At 35.7% G+C, this 25,209-nt stretch overlaps 1 long non-coding RNA gene across 1 annotated transcript in view; it reads left to right on the forward strand.

Moving 5' to 3' along the window:
* The window catches only part of LOC113834246, a 50,190-nt gene that overhangs the window by 1,844 nt on the left and 23,137 nt on the right, over nt 1–25,209 (forward strand). Inside the window, exon 2 of the long non-coding RNA XR_003482641.2 lies at nt 20,271–20,374. This is a non-coding gene — a long non-coding RNA (uncharacterized LOC113834246). The remainder of the gene's footprint in view (nt 1–20,270; nt 20,375–25,209) is intronic.

The following is a 25,209-nucleotide window of genomic DNA, read 5'->3' on the forward strand; positions in this document are numbered from 1 at the left end:
CTTGTGAGTCTTTCAGCCATTTAGATTCCTCTATTGAGAATTGTCTATTTAGTTCTGTACCCCACTTTTTAATTGGATTATTTGGTGTTCTGGAGACTAGCTTCTTGAGTTCTTTGTATATTTTGAAGATCAGCCCTCTGTCAGATGTGAGGTTGGTGAATATCTTTTCTTTTCTTGATGAATTTATTTCCACTGAAGATAAACTAGAGGAAATAAATAGAATATTGAATCTTGAAAACATCCTAATTTCCTTATCACACAGCTTTACTTTTCTATAATCCAGCAGAAATAATATTCTTCCATTTCCTACTGGCCTTACTCTGTTCAGGCAACTGTATATAATTTTCTAAGTTTTGAAGAGAGTAAAGACAGTAATATGAATGTGTCTGGCAGGAATTAATTAAAAGTACAAGGTATTTTTTATGCTAAGATGTTAACTATGCTAATGCAACATTAGTCTTTATGCACATTGAACACATACTTGAAGTCATTATGTGAATAAATGAATACTCTACAGATTTCTTCTTATTCTTCTATGATGTCAAGGATTTTTATTTTGTTTTGTTATTTGTTTGTTTTTTCATTTGCAAGCCTTTATATGAATGTATCACCTATGGGAAGAGTTCTTGAATGTGTCTCCTTAGGCAGTGCTTTCTATAATTTAACAAAACAGGAATACTACCTGCTCACAGTGACTTTGCAGAACATGGTACACAGTCCATAAAAAGCATTTTTGCATTGATTTTACATACATTAATTAAATCATGATACAAGCCCTTTGGACTACCTACTATTACATATTACTTTGAGAACAAAATAATGTTAGACAATGATAACCTCAATAACTGAAAATAGAATGACTAATGTGGTTTCTGTGTTAATATATGTTCTCAGCTACAAAAATGTGAACACTTTGTGTACACCAATCCTCATTTGAAGTATCTTTTGTTTTGTTTTTGTTTATTTTTTATGTAACTTCTTTAATTACCACTCATATTTAAATATCCATCCCCTCCATTCCCTCCCCCTCCCATCCTCCCATGTTCCCCACCGACTTCCCCAACTCTTCCCCAGGGACAGTGAGGCCCTCCATCAGGGACCTTCAAAGTCTGTCATATCATTTGAGGGAGGGCCCAGGCCCTCCTTGCTGTATCTGGGCTGCAACAGTATCCCTTCATAGGGAATGGGCTCCCAAAGTCCATTTGTGCTCTAGGGTTGAAGACTGGTTCTACTGTTAGAGGCCCCATAGACTGCCCTGGCCTCCTAGCTGGCACCCACATTCAGAGGGCTTGGTTCGGTCCAGTGCTGCTTCTGCAGCTTTATGACTAGTTTCTCCATGTGATGCACAACTTTATAAAATGGCTTTAGTCACACGTGTCCTAGGAGATTTCCATTATTAACAGAGATCTTCTCTCCAAAGAGATGAATGCTTGCTCTATCCCTACCCTTTCAATATATACATGAACTAAAAGACACCACCAGAGCAAAAAGGGAAAGTGACCGTTGTTTTAAATGCACTGGCTTTATGCTTACACCCATGGAACAATATGATATTTAGGTCTTTCCCACTTGAGTGGATTTTGTCTGCCTTACATTTGCATTAAAAACACATTATATGAGGGATTATTAATGGTGATAAATTGGCCAAAAGTAGAAATGGCATGTAGGCATTGGCACCAGGGATAGCATGATTAGATCACTTTTTTAAGGATCAGATTAGAGGATTTCAGCCAGTATCTTGCTTACCTGCAGACACAGAAGCTGAATGATGATTACCTGACAATGAAAATGAAACCAAGACTAGGGTGCTGTCATTATTAGGAATCTAGCTGGCACTGCCCTTGCCACAAGCTGTAGGTCCTAAGGACATGATTAGCAGAGGAAGAGTAAACATCACCAGAACCATTGTAAGAATTTAAAAGATTGAAGTCACATATCCTACAGTGTAACTGTAATTTGTGAGTCATCACATGAGATTACTTTTAGATAAAAAGTTCACCTAATAAAGTAGAAAAAATACCTCCTGAGAAAATAAAATGCTGGCAGATATGGATCTGCCTTTTCAATAACAGAAAATAAACATTAAATCTAAGACTGACATCCAAATGACTTTCTAAGCATAATTTAGAAAGCCCCAAAAATACAGTTTGCTGGGTTGGAAATCAGGCAGCTGGCTGATCTCTAACAACTCTAGACAGTGGTAAACTATCAAAATAAGATGTGCTACTGAGTCCTTCTTCAGTATTATGTGTGTGAATCACAAGAGAACACAAAACCCTGTGATGCTTAAATATACAATAGAACTGTTTCATATGTGTGTGAGAGAGACAAAGTAACATGAATAGAGAGATGAAAGGTACACGTGTAGCCTAATAAAAAGGTTTGATGAATCCCATACACCATTCTGTCTAAGTTGATTCACTCCGCTCATACAAAGGCAGGTACTGTGTAATAGAGGAGAAGAAAAGATTCTGTCCAGTTAAATGTGACCACAAAACCTCTGTTACTCTTATTATTCAGAGGCAAAGACTCATCCAAAGTCTTTGTGCTATGTGTGTTTTGGAAGTCCATATGTGTGCACATGCATCACAACAGGGTCTTTCATTGAACCTATAGATTACTGATTCAGCAGCTGATTGTTCTAGATGTAGACCCATTTGATAGAGCTCCAGGGATCCCCCTGTCTCTATTTCCTCAGCAGTAGGATTATAGGTACTGTATGCTTTGGTGGTTCTTATGTGGGTTCTGGGGATCCAAACTCAGACCCTCCAATTGTATAACAGGCACTCTTATCAATCAAGTATTTATTTCCTCTGCCCATATTCTATGAATTTAGATATGCATCATTGATATTTTTGATCTGTGGAGAGAAAGGGAATATAGCTAACCGGACTCCCAAAATGACAGCTAACTTCTCTAGCTGTATATGTATAAGCCATTGTGGCTACAATCTGTAGAGTTCTCTGTGTAGTTTTACCTGCAAAACATCAGTAAGCACCAGACTAGTTAACCATGTAAATGTGAGAGTCAGGATTGAAAAGATGGTTTTATGGGTAAAAGTATTTGTCATTCAGGTGTAAAGACCTGAGTTCAAATCTCCAGAACCCATGTTAAAACATAATTTGTATGTCTGTAATTCTAGCACCTATAAAAGAAGCAGGAAAATAACAAAATGGTCCCTGTCTAAAACAAGGTAGAAGGTGAGGCCTGGCAGCCACTGTTGCCCTCTGTCCTCAACCTGTGTACCACAGAACATGTTTACCAATATTCACAAGCACACATACACACACACACACACACACACACACATACACACACACACATGTACACATCATATACACACGTTGCAACATCCACCCACATAAAAGAAATATGAGACTAATAAAATTTAAGATTTAGCTTCAAGATAGTAAGTGGTATGCTATATAACAAGTAACTAGTAAGAGAAAGGCATCCAAGGGCTTGATGAATAAAGAAATATATTTAGACAGTAGAAAGGTTCTATTAAGTTGTATGAAAACAGAAATCAACAGTTCTGGGAAATGTATGTTATTTCATTGATGGTCTCATCTTCAATATAATAGAAGTGAATTTCAGTAGAGATCCACAACTTTGTAAATATACTTACCTTTAAGAGTCAATAAAATCCCCACTAATTAAAACAATTATTTTGAACCATTAGTCACTGGGACTGTGCAGTAGAGTCCTATGATAGTTTAGGCCAACTTTACTGATTATAGAACTTGCACACAGTATTATACATGGTAATCATCTATAATGTACAGTTTGATGAATTATGGCAATTAAATTAAGACATGTATCATTTTACATTTAAGTGGGAACCAAGAATTTAGCCAGTGTACCCTCAGGCCAGCATTAAATTATCAAGAGTGACTTATTAATAAACTATTTGGAGATAAGTAATTATAGATGTTAAAACGCTCTAACTTCATGTATCAAAACAAATGTCATATGAAATTGCCAAACATGAACTTTATTTAAAAAGAAAAAGTAATTAAAATAAATAAAAGCAATTGAAACATTTATAGGATGAAATTTTAAAATGCCAATTATGTAAGAAATATTTAATATGTAAGAAACTCCTAAACACATATTTTAAAGATCTTTACTTTAAATACAACACAGCCAGGCATGAATTGTGTGTGTCTGTAACCCAAGCACTTGGATAGTAACAGCTTGCAACTCCACACTAACTCAAACATCATTTTTTAAATTACCAATTTCCTTAAACTGCTAAATATTAATGTGGTGATACATTTCTTGAACAAATCAAGCCTGTCTGGGAGTCAGAGAAGGGAGTTTGCCACTAGTTAACCATAGAGGTCAAGCTAGGACATAGCTTGGCAGAATCAGAATATAAGCAGGAACAGGAAATCACTTTTTTTTCCTGTGGAAACACTTAGGAGGTAAGGTGTGCTGTGGCTTGCTCCTTCTCTCTGATCTCTCAGCATTTCCATCTATATCTGACTCTGGCCTTTTATTGTCTAAACCAATTAAGAACTTCATTTTTACATATTAATGTGTGTGTCTGTGTGTTGACATGTGTTTTTCTCTGTATGTATATATGTGTGAAAATACAAATCTGATCATTTTAACAAAAGAAGTAAAAATAAACCCAAATACTTTATAGATTATGGATAATAACTATTCATGACGCTGAAAGAATTATGTTGGAAGGAGAAAATCATGAAATGGACTCTGTCTACCTTAATCAGACAGGAAGAATATGCCAATGTATGCAAATGAGTATACACAGAAGAAACATTGAAATACTTTTGTGGAACTTTTATATTTTCAATATTTCAAAAGAAGGATTAATAACTGTAATATAAAATAACTAAAAATGTTTCTAAAATATAAGCAACTTAATGAAAAAAAACTGGACAATGAAACTGAACAGTGTGTTCTTGAAAGAAAAATACAAGTGGATAATAATATTTTAAAGAGTTTTTGACATCATTAGTTGTAAGGGAAATGAATATTATAACTGCTTTGAATCAATCTCACTCAAGTCAGCATGACTATTCTTTAAAAAATAATAATAAGGAAATGGAGCGGCCTGGGTAGAGGGGATAACAAATTCTGGTGAGAATCTGGGAAAAGAGAAACACTGCTGAGGCCACTATGGAAATCAGTGTGTATATTTCTCAAAACACAACCAAGCCAGCTGTATAACTCTTAGTCATATATTTCTACCACTCTTTCTCATTATGCTGATACTTGCTCTGACCTTTTCAATGATTCTGTAGTCACAGTAATTAGGAAATGGAATTGCTCTATCTGTCCACTAACTTATGAATAGATAATGAAACATGGTACATAAAAAAGGGGAATTTTATTCATCTGTAAAGAAAAATTAAATTGTAGTAAACTTGATGGAACTAGAAAATATTATCCCAAACAACATAACCCAGTCTCAGAAAGACAAATGTTTCATGCTTTCTCTTATTGATGGATCCTAGCTTTAGGTTTTATGTTTACTCGGAGTGTCTGTAGAGGCCAAGGAGAATGGAATGGACTTTAGTAGTGTGGGGGCATTAAAACAATGTAGAATACATGTAAAGTGCATATAGATGGAGTAATATGGGGGTGGAAAAAATTAGTGGGAAATGGGACTGGAGGCAGGATAGGGAAAGAACTAACTAACAGGGGCAATATTATTTAAAAGATAGAGAATTATATTAGTTTTAGGATGATTAAATTTTTTTTAAAAAAAGGTTGAGTGGAAATATCCTGCAATGTTGAATGATCAACATTATCATGATTCAATGTCTCAGAAGACATTGCTGATTAAATGAAATTTCCAGTGTCAAATGTGAGACACCTCTCTAACTTTCATTATTCAAGGAGGATACAAAGTCTCCCCAAACAATACAAGCCATTGCTATTTCTCATGCTTATTCACTGTAACTAGATAGCAAGACACTATTTCTTAAGACTTCACACACCTTGGTTGCAGAACATAGAGAGCTCAGTTTGGAGCTAAGCTAAAAGTTCTGTCCTTGCTGGCTATCTTTCATAGTGCCAGAAGGTGCTACACAGGCTACTGATGAAAAAAATTATCAAATGTCTTTCTCAGCTGTGAATCATGAACATTATAGAAACAACCTGCCACGTAAGGTGTGTCTACTGGTATAACAGTGTTAGAGAAGTTATTGAGTTGCCAGACATTTTCTGATGAAGTTCAAAACTCTGTATCATGATGGAATTCACGATATAGTCTATATGCTAAATTCACTATATATATATACATATATATATATATATATATGTATATATATATATATATATATATATGTGTGTGTGTGTGTGTGTGTGTGTGTGTGTGTGTGTGTGTGATGTGTGTGTGTGCTAAATTCGTGGTACTATAATACTGATAAAAAAAAAAACACAGCTAGGGAGGATAGAATGCCAAAAGATGATATTGGATAACTAATTAATGTACTTTTCCATGGGAAGGACTATTTCTCTTTCTCTTAGCATTTCTTAGTTTCCTGGAGTTTTTTCTATTGTTGAGGCCTTATGTTAGCATGTCCATTGGTGTTTTCCTTATTCAGGTCACATATAGGCAGCCATGTTGATGAGACTGCATGGTAGAGCTTTTTTAAATTCTGAAGACACAATTTCATAGCAAAGTCCCTGCTCCCCTGGCTCTTACAATCTTCCCACCCACTTCTTCTACATTGAACGCTGAGATTTAGGTGAAGTAGTTATGTTGTAGATGCATTCATTGGGACTGGGATATACCATCCCGAATTTTGATTGGGTGTGGTTTTAAGTAATGGTCCTCCTCTGTTTTATAAAGGAGTTTCCTTAATGAGAGGTGAGGACTACACTTACATGTACAATTTTTAACTATTCTTTATAAAACAATTGTAAGATAAGGTTTGTATATGTCTGTAGATGTATGCCAATATAAGAACAATTAAATAGATGTAATAACTATAATTAGGATAATTGGGTAAATTTAATACTGTATAAAAGTATTGACCTGTTTTACCCTTCTTGAATAACTTAAAAACTTTATTTCTGTGTTAAACTGTGTCTATGTTATATATGCTGAAATATTTAGGACTTAAATGTCAAAATATCTGCAATTTAGCTAAAACATGCATATTTGTGAGTATGTGTCAGAGAGCAGAAAATGAAAATGTTAATTGGTAAGTCTCAGAAAAGGTATATTGATGTTCTCTTCATTCATTATGCAAATATCACAGAGCAGACATCTCTAAGTGTACATTTGTGCTGGATTTCCTAGATTAGAAATGGTTAATTCTTTCACTTATTTATCAAACTAAGAAACACTATTTTGCTTCTCTACACATATACCCACAGTCCCAAGTAATTAGTGAATATTAGCTCCTAAATATACTTTGTCTGATAATCTCAGAGCCCACCCCATGTTTTGTATTAATGTCTTTGGAAAATGTGACAGTTTGTATACTTAATGTCTGTTTCCTTTAAGGAAATCAGAATAATCTTGCTGAACCATCATCACACTTTAAATGCCATCTGTGTTGTTTTGTTATAATCAGCAGAAGTTCCTGTAAGAAAATTGCAATACCTCCATTATTTACATTATTTGAATTTTAACTGGTTCAAAATTATATTCCTTTGATGTGGTACATATTGTACAGTTCCCATGGGAACCTCCAAAAAGTCACAGGATATTGTCAAGGCTGTTGGTTACTCTGCATACTCTGATGGAAAAAGACCTATTGCTGAAGACAGCACCTATATATCTTGCTGAACCCAGAGAACTTTAGTTGGTGCCTAACTAGAAGGTTTAACCCTACTGAGTAACTTTCATGGTACTGGCATGCTACTAGATGAGAAAGGTAAGAACTAACTCAATTATAAACCTTGGGATGTACAACAGTGATGTGCCTATAACATATATTTGTACAATAATGGAAGCAATCTACCATTTTCTTATAAATTTAAAGTCAATGGTTTCATCTCATGGAACCCATTCCTAACACTGCCAATGTGTTCAAGAACCTGAGACTATAAGTCATGGGCCTAGAAGAAAACCAAATATGACTATTCCCTGTCTTAGTCACTGTGCTATGGTTGCAAAGAGACACCATGACCAAGGCAAGTCTTATAAGAGAAAGCACCTAACTAGAGGCTTACTTACAGATTCAGAGGTTTAGTCATTATCATCATGGTGGGAAGCCTGACAACGTGTAGATAGGCTCTGAGGCAGCAGCTGAAGGCTACATTCTGATCCATAGGCAGAGAGAAAGAGAGATACTGTACCTGGTGTGAGCCTTTTAAGCATAAAAGGATACTGCCAGTGACACACTTCCCCCAACAAGGCCACACCCACTCCAACAAGGCTACACCTCCTAGGCCATCTAATCTTTCTCAAATGGGGCCACTACCTAATGACTAAACTAATTCAAACCACCATATCTGCTAAAGGAACATACCAATAAAATGATTCCTGCAATGTGCATATTCTGCTACGTGCACAGACCAGTGTCTGTCTCACTTAGCCATCATCAGAGAAGCTTCCATTTGCGGGAGATGGGAGACCTACTACTTGACAATGTGCAGAGATTGAGAGCCTTTAGAGCATAAATTCCTAAAGGAGTAGCCTTCATTGAACCCCTCCCAAGATTCAGGAATCTATTTATAAGAGCCAGAGGGGATGAATGACTTTTAAGGAAACAGCTCATTCCATACAAAAACAAGACTGACACATATATAAAATCACAGAGACTATAGAAGGTCAGCACAGGTTCAAGCCAGATGGGGTCTCAGCACTGTGAGGGAATAGTGAACACTAGCATTTACCCTTAATGAAAAAGCTATCCACATCTATGGGCACTAGCAAATGAAACATTAAGCTTATACACTGGTTTATCACTGGGTATATGAACCATATTTCAGGATGAGTTCCATGCCCAGAAGTACTTGGCCAAAAAAACAAACAAACAAACAAACAAACAAACAAACAAACTCAGTGGTATTTTTTAGTAGACATTTTGTCTCACTGCTTTCTTTGGGCATTTTTTTCTTAGCTTGGTTTGGTGTATAGTTTGGTTTCCATTTTAGTGTTTTTGTGTTTTTTTTAAAATGTGCTTCTAGATTTTTAAAAATATTTTTTGAAGAGAAAGTGAGAAAAATAGCATAAGCAAATTCCTCCCATATAACCTTATGGGGTGATATGGGAAAAATTTGGGCAGGTGGGAGCATGATCTGTATTTTACAAAAAAAGGGGTTTTTTCAACTTAAAAAAGAAATTTATTCATGGCATCTTCTTGCATATTCTTGTGGTTTCACTTAATATGCATGTTACCTGAGCCCCAAGACTGTCTTGAATATTCATAGCTCATACTCATCAATCCCTGTAAGTTCTCTGCTCCCTCTATCCTGACCACCAGTGTACTTTTGTTCTTCAACTGATTTGGGGTCATTAGCATCTGCTAGAGTATTGAAAATGAGTTTTTAGTAGACAATTGTCATGGCTATACAGTTAATAAATTTTTGATCAAATATTTATTAATTTAATCACAATATTACACCAGGGCTACTTAAAGGTGTTAGATGATGAATGGGAAATTGAGCACTTAATATTTTTCAATTTATTTACTGTTATCCTTTGAAGATAACTTATCACCTTATAGCACTTGCTCCCCTAGCTCTCTTCATGTAGACAAAACTGGCCTTGAACTTACAGAGGTTTACCTTACTCTGGTTTCCCAAGTACTGGGAATATAGTTGTATGTTACTACCCTAGGCAAGTTTCCAGTATAAACAATAGATTGTTTAGGAGCTAGAGTGTTGGCTCCAAAGTTAAAATATCCTTGCCACTCTTGCATAGGACAGAGGATTAGCTGTCCCACATTCTGCCTCACAACTCTCTGTAACTCTAGTTCCAAAGTCTCTGATGCCTTCTGGCTTCTCAAGGTACTAAGGATGTACAAGGTTCACATATATGTAGGGGAAATGCCCAAGCACAAAACAATATACAGATAGATTAGTACATTTCCAACTCATCATAACTTGCTGACTTCTTTTTTTGGAAATGGGCCTTGCTAGATGAAATTAAATAAGTTGAAAAATAGAGCAAAAAAGCTAACAAGGTTAGAACTCATGGGAATGGAAGGCACATCAGTGCTTGCCCAGCCCTAAGATCTGAAAGAGTGAAATTAACTGAGAAATGGATGAGGGAAGGAGAACTACTCTACTGATACTGGGTTTGTGCATGGGTATATCACTTTGTCAGAACTTATCACAATATGGTCTAGCACCTGTCCTTGTAGTTAATCTCCTAAATGTCTTGGTCATCTCAATAACTCTTCAATACCATTTCCAGCAGGGGGAGTGTTTGACAGTTTCAGTACTGGGGATAAAAGAATGAATATTATGAGATAATGATACTTAAAATTTCTGGGTGGTAGTAAGAATGTTGAAAACAGTTTAAAGAGCTTTTTATGGCAGTTTGTATATCAAAGTCAATTGATGGATCTCACACTAATATTATTCACTGATTACACCACTGAACTGCTGATTTTTTCCCCTTGCTAATGCACAGACCATCAGGTAATTAGGACTGACATCTTATGTCATCTTCCAGCTGTGGGGAAAATGAGAACAACAGTCTTTCAGCTCTGCAGATCATTATCATCCATACAAGCAAACAGGACCTCTACAAGCATGAGTGACAGGGCCCTGGGTATTTCTTTTCCATTTCATCTCTATTTATTGAATAAAAAAGCAATTATCTGAATAGAAGGAAAATGTTTATGTGCACATACACTAATTAATTTAATTTTTGAAGGAATACCCTATATTAGGGTGAAAACTCAATGAATCCAAATGCCTAAAACATCTTACAGAAATAAGTGTAAAAAAATGTGAATACTTACCTGAAATGTTCTTGTTAACCGCCTAATACACACCATGTTAAACTAGAGATATTCCTTACTTCATTGTCTCAGCTTCACACAAACACACACACACACACACACACACACACACACACACACACACACACACACACACAGGACACATTTGAGAAAGACTAGTAGAAATACAAGTGACAAAATTTTACTAGCTACTAGATGTACATTTTATGAATAGTAGTAAGAAGTGAAGAACTAATTAACTCTTTCAATTGAGATAAAGTTTGGCTAAGATACAAATCTCAAGTTTCCCAAGGAGTTATTTATTTTATTTTTCACATAATTTTTAATTGACTATTTGGGAATTTGACATCATCCACTCTAGTCGCACTCATTCTCCAGTCCTTCTAAGTCTGTCTTCCATACTTGTAGCCTCCTCCACAAAAGAAAAGTAAAAAATAATAACATGGGAGGCCTTCTCTTTTCTGAAGATAAACAGAGGCAAAGGAGTGGATGGGGTTGAAGGGATGGTGGGAATGGAGGATGAGAGATGAGGATGAAAGGGAAATCATGGTCAGGTTATAAAAACAAACAAAAATAGCCGGGTGTTGGTGGTGCACGCCTTTAATCCCAGCACTTGGGAGGCAGAGGCAGAGGCAGGTGGATCTCTCTGAGTTGGAGGCCAGCCTGGTCTCCAGAGCGAGTGCCAGGATAGGCTCCAAAGCTACACAGAAAAACCCTGTCTCAAAAAACCAAAACAACAACAACAACAACAAAACAAAAATAAATAAATAGTTCCTCTGTCTGGCTTACTCTCCATCACATATTCCATATTTTTCCATGCACTTAAAGGAAATCTTAGATGCTTTCATATTTTGGTAGCTATGAGTAAACATCTGCAGGAATGAATGCCTATTAATATCCATGTGTAGGATTTGTGTGAATAAAAGTCTTCAAACCTTTAGGCTAATATCAAGCGATGGTTGGTATTATATAGTAAAAGTAGATTTAGGTTCATTAAAAATCATGGGAAAAATCTAGTTCTAGCAATGGGAAGGCTGAGGCAAGGGGACTGCCCCAAATTCAAAGAGGTTGTGGGCTGCTACAAAGTGACTTTCAGGCAAGAGCCAGGAGTACTTAGTGATATATGGAGGCTTACAATTATGCAAGTAAATATACTATGTATTTGGATGTTATATTATGTAATTTAACATAACATATCATATAATTAAATAAGTAAGCCCAGAAAGTATGAAATCCCTTCAGAAGTTTATACCCCTACCAGCCCGAGTGAGACTGTTATTGGCTCTGTGAACTCCCCAGCATTTGATACTTTCATTCTTTGAGTTTTAGCTGAACTAAAAGATGTGTAATGACTCCCTTTAATTTTGCAGTTTTTACATTCCACAGTGACATCAGATGCTGGATATGGTCATATATCAGCTAGTCATTTCATAGGAGTGCTGAAGTTTTCAATGGCAAGTAGAGACAAGTAGCATCTTTGAAATCCTGACAAAAGGGATAATCTAGAATTGTCCTAAGAACTGCTTTGTAGAAAACTGCACCAAAAATTGAAAGGAAATATGTTTCTGATAATGAACTAATATCTCAAACTACATAAAAGGAAATAGTATGTGAACAGCGAAAACACAAAATGAGGAAATGATTGTTTAAATCTCAGGCACTTTCTCCTGGTGCTGTTTTGTTGTTGTTGTTGATTTTTTTTTGATTGTTTGTTATTTCTTCAAGGCAGCTGTGCTATGAAAAACAGCTCTTGTGTAAGATTCAACAATATCTGAGCTGGAGAGATGGCTCAGAAATTAAGAGCAATTGCTGTTTCTGAGGTAGACTATGGTTCTGTTCCTAGCACCCACAAGGTGGTTCATAACCACCTGTAACTACAGTTCTAGGGGGTATCATACAATTTCTGCATCGACAGGCAAAAAACACTCATGTGGTGCATATACATGCATACAAAAATACTCATATGCATACACATAAAAGTAATATTCATCAATTTCTGGAATCTAATTATATTTTGTTACAGGTTTCTTTATCTTGCTTCTTAGTGTCTATGTGTAAATATTTGGAACTTCCTTATGATATTTGGGAGCTATTCAGCCAAGTCTTGGATCAGCATGTGGCAACCTGACCAATGGGTTCCTCAGGGCAAAACACCTGTGGATATGTACTCTCACTTTGCAGAGGACCAGTAGTCCATGGGAAAGTTGGAGGGATTTGCAGAATTCATGCAGCTAGCAGGCTCTTTCCTCTCTCATATACTGGTGATTCTTTGGATGGTTTTTAGTTTTACTGTATCAGTCACACATGCAATAGGAGTAATTTTCCCTGGAAATTCTGTTCTTTCTCAAATATTTTCCATTAAGATTCAATAAGGGGCAAATGCTTCTCAAATCTCATATGTGATTACTGACTACAACTCCTAATCCTGGGAACTTTTCTGAATCACTAGAGACAGTTAGGTACATGTGAGAAAACAACACTTGGAACATTAACCATGTCTCACAGTTCTGTAAAGGAGAGTAAGGCATGCAAACACAGAATAGAGGAAAAGCCTAAAGAAACACATAGTGCCAACTGTTGAGAGAAATTTCCCTGGACAACAAGCACATAAACATTGGGAGATTCTGCTATGCTCCAAAAGGAAAAACTACAATGCAAAGTGTGAAATGTATAGATACAACTTTACCATAAGTAGGAGCTTATCTTGGTGAAAGAAGTATGATGTAGTTGGATGAAAACAGAGTGCCTTATCAAATTCTGCTTTTTACAGAGAGATTGAGACATGCGACCATCTTGTAGAAAAGGGAACTGTATGAAAACATATCTTGCAGACATGAAAGAGTTGCATGGGTTTGAATAACATTGTCTTTAAAGCATTATGGCCATGTCTATTGCTTTTTAACTTTGTAACCACAAGTAGCTGCCGGCTTACATAACTGCTGTGAGAGCAGGATGTATCTGGCTTGATATTTAGTTAAGCCTGCAAAGATGCTGAACTCTATGTCTAGGATAAGGTTATAAGATGTGTGGGAAGGTGTATTTGGGGAAGCATAAAGGGGAGCAATGGGGGCTTTCATAATGATCACGTCATATTCCTTAAATTGTGATGTATTTCTTAACTTAAAAAATAGAGACTAATAATAAAACTGTTCATTTAAATCTAGTAAGAAAACTCTGTTTAAGTATAAATAAAGATAGTTCAATCTATTTGGGGCCATTTGAGTGTAATCCACTTAGCAGTCAGAAGTTTTTCTTGTGCCCACTTCCCTTCCCCATCTCAGTGTACTAACTTGAGCTGAGACTAGGCCATGGCAAATCACAGAATTTAAAACTACAGTGATTCAGGAGCTACTGTAGTACCTTCTCATAACAGTGACTATCATCAAAACTCAGTTAAAAATATTTTCTAGCTTTGTCTCATTTGACCCCAAAATTTTTATATTATTTAATTTCTAATAGCTAGAGAGCTTCCTATTAACCATATTGTTATTGGTATCTGATTTTACTTCTCTTTAACTAGGCAAAATTTATGGTCATGGTTATATTTAATTTGTCAAATACACATATTCATATTTAAATACTTATGAACCACTAGCTATTTTAAAATTTATTATTTAATTTTGAATGTATAGATGGTTTCTAAATTTGTCCTATTTTGTTGAATATTTTTGTTTGTTTATTTGGAGACAGGGTCTCCTGTAGACCAGTCTGACCTTGAATACCGGATCCTCCCTCCTCTCCCTCACAAGTGCTGAGATAATGAACTTGAAACAGTCTACCTTGTTCTATTTTATTTACTTGTTATTCTATTCCCATCTATTGTGGATCATATTTTTAGAGTGTCAAGCATTCTGGCAACTTATTGCATTACCAACATATAAAATCTATATTTATTTGTATAATTCTATATGCAAAGAAGATATATATCTTTGTATATGTATATATAAATTCCACTGCTATTAGCAAGATCTTTCTCAAAGCAATCCATTAGTTCAAGAGAGTTAAAATATCTGATTTTTCTACCTATTATTTTTTCTATCTTCCCTTCTATCAATTATTGTGAAGAAACAGTTGATTTCACTCATTAATATTATTATCTTCTCAGTTCCATTAATTCTCCTTTATGTAATTTCAAGTTACATAATTATGAGAACACATCTCAAAATTATACAGTCTTGTAGATAAATTGAACCCATTATAATATGATATACCACAAATGATACATTGCTTTAGTCTAAAATTTACTTTGGCAATCTGATATTTAGAGAACCATTATGTCTCTGTTATAAACAGATAATATTACTGAGCCAAAACCAAGTCTTTCCTCATAGGGAATAAGAGATACTTAATTTTGAATCTGATATGAGTATCCATGGCCAAGAAACATAGATACTGGCTACCCCAAATTCCATGTTCCAGAATGGAATATTTTGTTCAAAATTTCATATTTAACAAAGGAAGTTGTAAATTAAAGTGCTTTTCAAACACACCAATGGGAACACTAAACAGATGGGATGGTATCTAAGATATCTGCAATCTGCCTCTGGATTCGTGGAAAATGGAGTTTTATTGAGTACATTCTGAAAGCTTTTACCCTGTTAGTCGCAGGGTATTAGGTCAAACACAGATGTTTCCAAATAATGGCTATATTGACAGCTAAAGATATCCCAACGTGATTGTAATTGGTCTCTGCACCTTGCAAAATTCCAACTTCTCCATAATCATTGAATCTCTAATCCTTGCTGAAGGTTCAGTGGAAATTTCACCTTATTTACTTGGAAGTTCATTCATAAAAGATATACATGTTATTTTTAAAAATTAAACTATTTTTTCTTTGTACTGTACTTATCCTTTGAGTACTAAATTTTTCTTCTTATAATTTTAGTTAAAATACAATCACATTACTTCCCTGCCCTTTGCTTTCCTTCCTGCAACATTTCCTATGTCTTTCTTCCAACCTATTCCATGTCCTCTTGATCCCTCCAAATTGATGGCCTCTTTTTCTATTTTTCTTTCATATATATTCATATATATGCAAATACAAATTGTTGAGACTTTTTAATGTTTCCTGTGTGTATATGATTTGGAGCTGATATACTCGGTACTGAATAACCAATTAGAAAACTTATCCATATGCTTCTCCATTGCTGGTGGGAGTGCAAACTTGTACAGCCACTTTGGAAATCAGTATGGTGGTTTCTCTGGAAAATGGGAACCAGTCTACCTCAAGAACCAGCAATACCACGCTTAGGCATATACTAAGGGATGCACATTCATACAACAAGGGCATCTGTTCAACTATGTTTATGGCAGCATTATTTGTAATAGCCAGAACCTGGAAGCAACCTAAATGCCCCTCAACCAAAAAATGGATACAAAAATGTGGTACATTTACACAATGGAGTACTACTCGGTGGAAAACAATGAAATCTTGAAATTTGTGGGAAAATGGATAGAACTAGAAGAGCCATCCTAAGTGAGGTAACCCAGTCACAGAAAGACAAACATGGTATAAACTCACTCATATTTGGATGTTAGACATCAAGAAAAGAATTACCAGCCTACAATCCGAACTGTGAGAGAAGCTAGAAACAAGCAAGATCATAAGAGAGATATACATGGTCCCCAATGATGCAGAAAGGACAAGAGCCCATGAACAAATTGGGAGCATGGGGGAGGGGAGATGGCGGTAGGAGAAAGAGGAGAGGAGAAGAGGAGGGGGGAGGAGAACATGGGTGATTAGAAAGATTGAGCTGGGAGAGGAATAGAGGAGAGCAAGAAAAGAGACACATCAATAGAGGGAGCCACTCACTATAGGTTTAAAGAGAAATCTGTCACTAGGGAATTATTGTACTGAGATCCAAAAGGATGACCCCAACTAGGACTCTAAGCAATAGTGCAGAGGTTACCTTAAATGCCCATTCCCTATAATGAGATTGATGATTACATTAAATGCCATCCTACAGCCTTCATCCAGTAGCTGATTGAAGCAGAAACAGAGATATTCACAGCTAAGCCTTGAGCCAAACTCCTGGAATCCAGTTTCAGAGGAGTGATCAACAAATGGGTCAAGACCATGCTGGGAAAACCCACAGAAACAGCTGACCTGAGCAAGTGGGAACTCATGGACCCCTGGCAGCTGGGGATCTAACATAGGACCAAACCAGGCCCCCTGAATGTGGGTGTCAGCTAGGAGCACTGGGCAGTCTATGGGGCCTCTGGCAGTAGAACAAGGATGTATCCCTAGTGCACAAATGGTCTTCGGGGTCCCATTTCCCATAGAGCAATACTCCCTTAGCTTAGATACACAGGGAGGTCTAGACCCTGCCCCAAAGGACTTGACAGATTTTTTATGATCCCTCATGGAAGACCTCACACTCCCTGGGGAGTGGATGGGGGATGGGATGGGGGGCTCAGTGCAGGGCATGGGAGGCTGGGAGGGAGATAGAAATTGGATTGATATGTAAAATAATATTGTTTCTAACTTAAATAAAATTTAGTTGTAAAAAATTAAAAAAGAAAACTTTGCATTGGAGATTAATTCTTCCTTTCTCAACAATTATTAGCTCTCTTTTGTTTATTATGTAGTGGTGGGACCCATGATATTTCCTCCTTTTCTATAAGCATGTATATTGACATTGCTATTGTCCAAGTACTATTTAGGTAGCCATATTGTAGAAATATCATAAGTGTAACCTCCCTCAATTTCTAGAACATGCAATCTCAAAGCAGATATCCTGGTTCTCTGGCTTTTACAACCTTTGTGGCTCCCCTTTTTTGATGTTCCCTGTGCCTTAGGTGCGAGAGTTATGTTATAGATGTATCCATTGTGGCTTGACTTCCCACAATCAGTTGATCTCTTCACTATTATAACCATTTATGGTTTTCTATAGCTCTATCCATTTGGGTGGTAACAGAGCATGCTTTTAATCCCAGCACTCAGGAGGTGGAAGCAGGCAGATCTCTGTGAGTGTGAGGGCAGCCTCGTCTACAAAGAGAGTTCTATGACAGCCAGGGCTGTTACACAGAGAAACCTTGTCTTGAAAAAGAAAAAAAAAACAAAAAACAAATAATGCTTCCCTAGTAAAGTGTCAGTGGAAGGCAGACGCTTAAGACCCATGACCTCACTAGCTGCTGCCTGTAGTTTCTGCAATTACTCCAAGTTATTTACTCACCTCTTAAGATTTGGAGATGGGAGTCACATATGAGGGAGAACAGTCAGAGTTTGCATTTCTGGTTCTGATATAGCCATTTAATAGAAAATATTCTAGTTCTATCCATTTACCTTCAAAGTTTATGATTTCAACTTTCTTTATAGCTTAATAGTTTTCCTTTGCATATATGTTCCAGCTTTCCATTATTTATCCATATGTTTAAGGATATTTAGGTTGATTCTATTTCCTAGCTACTGTGAATATAGCAGCAATAAATATTTTTGAGCAATTATCACTGTAGTTGAATATCAAGACCTATGTGCATATGCCAAGGAGTGGTGCAGATGAGTCATGTGATAGATTTTATTAACATTAAGAGGGTTTTTACACGCTGATTTCTGTGGTGACTTTGTTAGTATGCACTCTCACCAACAGTGAATTAGGGTTTTCCTTTCCCTAGATATATACTTGTCAGTATTTATGGTCAGTTGCTTTGTTGATATTGTTCATTCTGACAAGCATAGAATAAACTTCAAAATAATTTTAATTTGCAGTTCCCTCATTGCTAAGGATGTTGAATACTTTTTGAAATATTGCTTAATCATTTTTATTTCTTCTATTGAGAACCTTCTGTACAGTTCCTTAGCCCATTTTTCAATTAGGTCATTTATTTTTCTTCACTCTTTGTTGAGTTTCTGTCATAGAGTTCTTTAATCAGATGCTATACTCTGTGCAAAGCTTTCTTGTTTCCAGATCTAAAGTTGTTTCTACTTCCAATCATTTGCTTTCTCTTTACCTTAATTTTCCTGTGATTCTTATAATTTGGGGGTATTATGTTCATCATATGTTATGTATAGTAGCATCAAACTATATGAAAATTAAAATATCTGCAATAGGCATGACTTTTTGCAGAAAAGGCCACTTAGTACAGCTTTGCTGCTAGTTACAAAGTCTATAGCAATTTTTGTCAATTCTATGCACATGTTTGTTTATGTATATAGCTATACTTTATAGAATTGACAAATAAATATGTCTCTATTCATTTCATACATAAACTCATTGTCATTTTACAATATAAAGCAATAATATAACTAATGAAATTATTTAAGTTTTTAATTCTATGTATATTATTTAAGGTAATTTTGATTAAATGTTATTAAAATGAGGAAATAGAGTTACTAGTGATTTTACAGATAAAAAACTAAATATCTTGAAAAATATGATTATCAAATTCACATAGAAACAGGCTAAGCTGCCAATTAAATACAAAGCTTCTAGTACTAAATCTTGATTAATTTTTCTTACTTTAATTTATACCACAAAACTTGATATTAAATGAAATTAACTGATTCAGAACACATCTTAGAAACCATTATAAACAAAAAACAATCAATAATGCTGACATTTGGAGGCTTTGACTTTTCTTCTTCTAACATGTGCGTATATTTGAATACACTTTCCATTTGATCATGAGTGAAACTAGGCTTAAGAACACACAAAACTGTGGGAAAGCATAACTGTCAAATCCTTAACATATATGCATATACTCAAAAATTTCCTAGACTCATTTGTCCTAAAACAAATTTATTATATCAGACAAACTATAGTCATTACTTGTCAATAGGGAATTTATTTATTATGATTTTATCCTAAGCCAGTTATGGTGTCACAGTCTACTGACTCCAGCATTCAGGAGCTGAGATAGAAGAATCTTGAATTTTAGAACTTATTTTAAAAGACCATGAAACATACAAGCCAGTCACAACCAAAATGAAGAAAGAAACTGGAATATGATCCAAGTTCCAAGACAGCACCCAGGTGCAACAAATACTACATCTAATTGTTTGGTTCTAACTTTAAAGATAAACCATGCATGAGAAATTACATGGGCAAGGTTCATCTTATATCCTGATCAGTTAGTAATTTCGCATTATTAGAAGCTAAATTGAAAGATATTTGACTTTTGTATTTGTATATTTTAATGCTTAGGGGAGGGCTAGTAAGTAGGCAAGAGACAGTTAAATTTGTAACTGTCCTTTGGTACTTAGAAGAGGGAAATTTGGATGCTGAACAAGACAATCACAGGGCCAGTGTCCCAGTTTAAAGTCAGATGAATGTTGGGTAAAATTATAAAAATAGAAACTGCCTTAGGACAGTAATAAAAACATTCAACATTGTCTTTCAAGGTGACCAGGGTCTCTATTTCTAAATGCAGGGTGCTGCGAGGGAAGAACACTGTTAAGTGAGCCATGTGAGTGAGGGATTTATCTCCTGCTTATGAAACAGTCAGCTCCTTTCTCAGCTTCAAAGAGAACAAAAGTAAGTTAACCTTTAGTGGCCTTGCAAGGTTATCATTAATAAACAGTCATAGAACAATCAATTATTTTAATTCAAAGTAACAAGAATGTGAACAAAGCATTTTATATATCCTAGCTGAGTTTTTATTTATTCAAAATGATAATAAATATTGAATTTTATTTAATCTCCATTTCTCTTATCAGGTTTGATAAAGTGTCATAGTTCCTCTTCCTTTCCATGTCTCTTTTACACATTTATTTAGTTGTATAAGTAATATTAATACAATTAATATACCAACTTAGCTGTTGCTGTATATTTTTATGATAACTATATGATGTTTGATTTTGACATTTTCTCACACATACACAATATTTTTTTATTGAATTACAAACAAGATTGAATTACATGACAATCCCAGTTCCCTTCTCCCTCCCTTCCTCCGCTATCACACCCCCAACTAAAACCCTACCTATCATATATCCTTACTTCTAATCTAGTAACCTGACTCAACCTTTCTGCTCCCTCATGACCTCTGCCTCCTTCCTCTTCTTCCCTTCTCATTCTCATAGCTCCCTCCTCCACTCTTCCCATGCTCTCAATTTGCTTAGGGGATCGTGAGCCTTTCCCCTTCTCCAGGGGACAAAGTTTGTCTCTTTTAGGGTCCTCCTTATTTACTAGTTTCTCTGGCAATGTGGATTGTTGGCTGGTAATCCCTTACTCTATGTCTAAAATCCACATATGAGTGAGTACACACAGAACAAAGAGAACATCTTCAACAAATGGTGCTGGCATAACTGGATGCAAACATGTAGAAGACTACAGATAGACCCAAGCCTCTCGCCCTGCACAAAACATAAGTCAAAATGGATCAAAGACCTCAACATAAACCCAGCCACACTAAACCCACTAGAAGATAAAGTGGGAAATACCCTTGAATTAATTGGTACAGGGGACTGCTTCCTGAACATAACACCAGTAGCACAGACACTGAGATCAACAATTAATATATGGGACCTCCTGAAACTGAGAAGCTTCTGTAAGGCAAAGGACACAGTCAGCAAGACAAAACGGCAGCCCAGAGACTGGGAAAAGATATTCACCTACTCCACATCTGACAGAGGGCTAATCTCCAAAATATACAAAGAACTCAAGAAGCTAGTCTCCCAAACACCAAACAATCCAATTAAAAGGTGGGGTACAGAACGAAATAGACAATTCTCAATAGAGGAATCTAAAATGGCTGAAAGGCACATAAGAAAATGTTCAACATCCTTAGCCATCAGGAAAATGCAAATCAAAACAACTCTGAGATACCATCTTACACCTGTCAGAATGGCTAAAATCAAAATCACCAATGACAGTTTATGCTGGAGAGGATGTAGAGAAAGGGGAACACTTCTCCACTGCTGGTGGGGATGCCAACTTGTACAGCCACTTTGGAAATCACTACGGTTACTCCTCAAGAAAATGGGAATCAGTCTACCAAAAGATCCAGCAATTCCACCCCTAGGCATATACACAAAAGAAGCACATTCATACACAAAAGACATCTATTCAACAAAGTTCATAGCAGCACTATTTGTAATAGCCAGAAACTGGAAGCAGCCTAGATGCCCCTCAACAGAAGAATGGATAGAGAAAATGTGGTACATTTACACAATGGAGTACTACTCAGCGGAAAAAAACAATGGGATCTTGAAATTTGCAGGAAAATGGATGGAACTTGAGGAAACCATTCTGAGCGAGGTAACCCAATCACAAAAAGTCAAACATGATATGTTACTGTATATTTTAACCCACTGTTCACGAACAGATCCAAAACAAATACAATGAAGAGAAGAAATGTAAGGAGTATGGGCCATTAGCATAGTCTTGAAATAAGAAAAGAAATTGCAAATGAGTAATCTTTCAAAGTTATCAGATAATTGAGGTCTCTGTTCAATCATTGATCATAAATCTAGATAAAGATCCATTTTCATGAAGAAACGGGACTGTATTTACTTTAAGCATGCATGAGTCAAAATTCTCTTCATAAAAGTCATTGAGAAAATACAGCTGATTTGTTAGAACTAATAAAATTCAAGTATAAAAACCCAGAAATAGATAAGAGGAAGTCTGCACTTTTTTCAATCCTTGTCCCCTTGCCAAATACTCAAAGAAAATGTGAGTGAATGTATTTATTTTGATGAGAGAATAGAGTGACAAGAGCCCATGTAGATCAGGATGATGTCAAAACCATTATGTAACTAAGAGTGACCTTGAACTCCTGATTCTCCTGCTTCTACTTCTCATGTACTAAAATTGTGGGCATGTGCCACCAGTTTGTGAGATAGAACCTTTAAAAATTACCTACTGTGTTATTAGTTAGAGGAGGGGAGGGCAATCGACACCAGGATACATTACAAATATGTCTCTTTTATTTCCTAAAGAGATCATATATCTTCATCTGTAAGAAGAATGTCTAATGGGTGTGTTTTTGTGTCTATAAATAAATATATGCATTCACATATATATTTCAAGAAAGGTATATATCTGTACCATTAATCTAACTGCTCCCATTAAGTCCAGGATAGGAACAATTTATGTGAAAGACAGAAATTTTAACTCTCATTTATCTGGAGAACTTAACAGGGATTTTGAGTATTCCTGGGTATCACTAAAGCAAAATGAAGATTGTGGTTTGCTAAGGGTACTCAGGGGAACAGCCCACTTAACCATAGCTGAGCTACTGAAAGCACATCAGAAAGGATGGTAGATTCACCCTCAAGCACTGTGCATATATGTGTTTAAGGGAAAATAGAATTACCACATTTAAATTAAAATTAATAGCCTCCATGAACTTTATGAAGAAACAATGCCCAAGAAAATATGAGTAAGGTTTGTCCATCAATACATAAAAGTAATATTATAATAAATTATGCCCACATAAGCTTGATTTAGATGCACAAGGTCATAAGTTCAGGTCACCACTTGAAAATCAATGGTATTTATCACTATCAACAGACTATACAAAAATACCTTATTCAAAATATCTAAAGGAAAAAGCTTTTAAAATTAAAACATTATAAAAATGTACCATGATTTTCTCAATAGATCAAAGAAAAGCACCCAACAAAATCTAGTATTCATAATTTAAAAACATTCTCATAAGCTTGGAAGAATAAAGATTTCTTTAGCTTAAATGAGACAGCTGTTAGCATAACAGCTAGCATCATAACAACATGGTCATAAATGGTGAAAGAAAATGATTTAAGCTAAACATGAACAAAGAAAGTGTTTTTTTCTCTCTGGGTCTCACAATAGTGCATCATCAGATACTCTATTCAATATTGTACTGAAAATCATAGAGAAATTAAGGGAAGAAAAAGAAATGAAATGCATTTAGGTTGGAATGGAAGCAATAAAATATCTCTGACAAAATATGACTTTTTTTAGGTAGAACATCACTGGGAATCTATTTGAAAGGCTCTTAGAAATAAAGGCTGGTACAGCTGAGTTTGTGAAATGATTTCCATGAAAGAACAGAGACCTGGGTTGAGAGCCCTGGCATCTATCTAAAAAGCTTGGCATGGTGGCACATAAACATAACCTGATCATTCAGGAGGTGGGCACAACCAGTTCCCCTGGAGCTTGTTGACAAGTCTGTCTAGCCATTCAGTGAGCTCATGGTTTGGTAAGAAACCCAGTCTCTTACAAATGAAGTGTGGAGTACTAGAGGTCACCAAAGCAAACCAGTGGCCTCAACACACATGTGTGTACACATTGATACACATGATGAGCACACACACACATAGTCCAATAACAAACTGATACACATGTACACGAGTATACACACACGTACACATGTACTAGTAAGTGTATTTAGGAAGATTTAGGATCACACACACACACACACACACACACACACACACACACACACAGAGGAGAGAGAGAGAGAGAGAGAGAGAGAGAGAGAGAGAAAGAGACAGAGAGAGAACCTACACCTTGTAAGTATGCTTAAGAAAAATTTAGGATCACATATAAACATACACACACACACACACACACACACACACACACACACACACACACACACACAAACTTACAGACAGTACACAGAACTAGCTTAAGAGAGATCTAGGATGACAACCCAATATAATAAAGTAAATCATATTCTTCTATTCTAACAATTAACAAGTAGAATTTGAAATTTGGGATACTATCCAAAATATAATGAAAAATATGATACATATTTTTCTAATAAAATTGTTCTATATTATTGTTAATGAAGCCATTTAGGCATTATTTCTGTAAATATTTTATGTATGTATTATTTGTCTCTCATCCTGCCTTTGCCTTCTATGTTCTCTGATTTTTCTTATCAGTCTTAGATTTACTATTGTGTATTAGATTCTTTAGAATATCTGCAAAACTCAATTATGTATTTCGAAAATGAAAGCAATATTTTTTCTTTCTGCTCCAGCTCTATACCCAGATTTCTATTTTACTAGCTAGAACATTCAGTTCAACATTGAATGGAGATAAAAAGAAAAAAAGGTGCTGGCCTTTTTCTTGAGAATTGAAGAACAAAATAGTTCTTTCTTCCTAAATTCCATTTTTCTTGCTCCTATTTCAAATCCTTTATTTAAATATCTGGACAAAAGTATTACACGTGTTAAAGTTCTATTCACTAGTTTCATCAACATCTTTGACATGTGTGGTCAGTTTCTATTGACTTTAAAAAAATAAATGGCTTTGAGTCACAATTTCTTATTTCTTTGTATGCTTTGAGTTATTTGGTTGGGTGCTGAATTTTGTGAAAACTGTATTGCTGATTGTCTTTCTTTTCAATGGCTTTCAATAGAGATTGTTAAGGA

Source organism: Cricetulus griseus, chromosome 2 (genome assembly GCF_003668045.3).
Source record: "Cricetulus griseus strain 17A/GY chromosome 2, alternate assembly CriGri-PICRH-1.0, whole genome shotgun sequence".
Classification (NCBI taxonomy): Eukaryota; Metazoa; Chordata; class Mammalia; order Rodentia; family Cricetidae; genus Cricetulus; species Cricetulus griseus.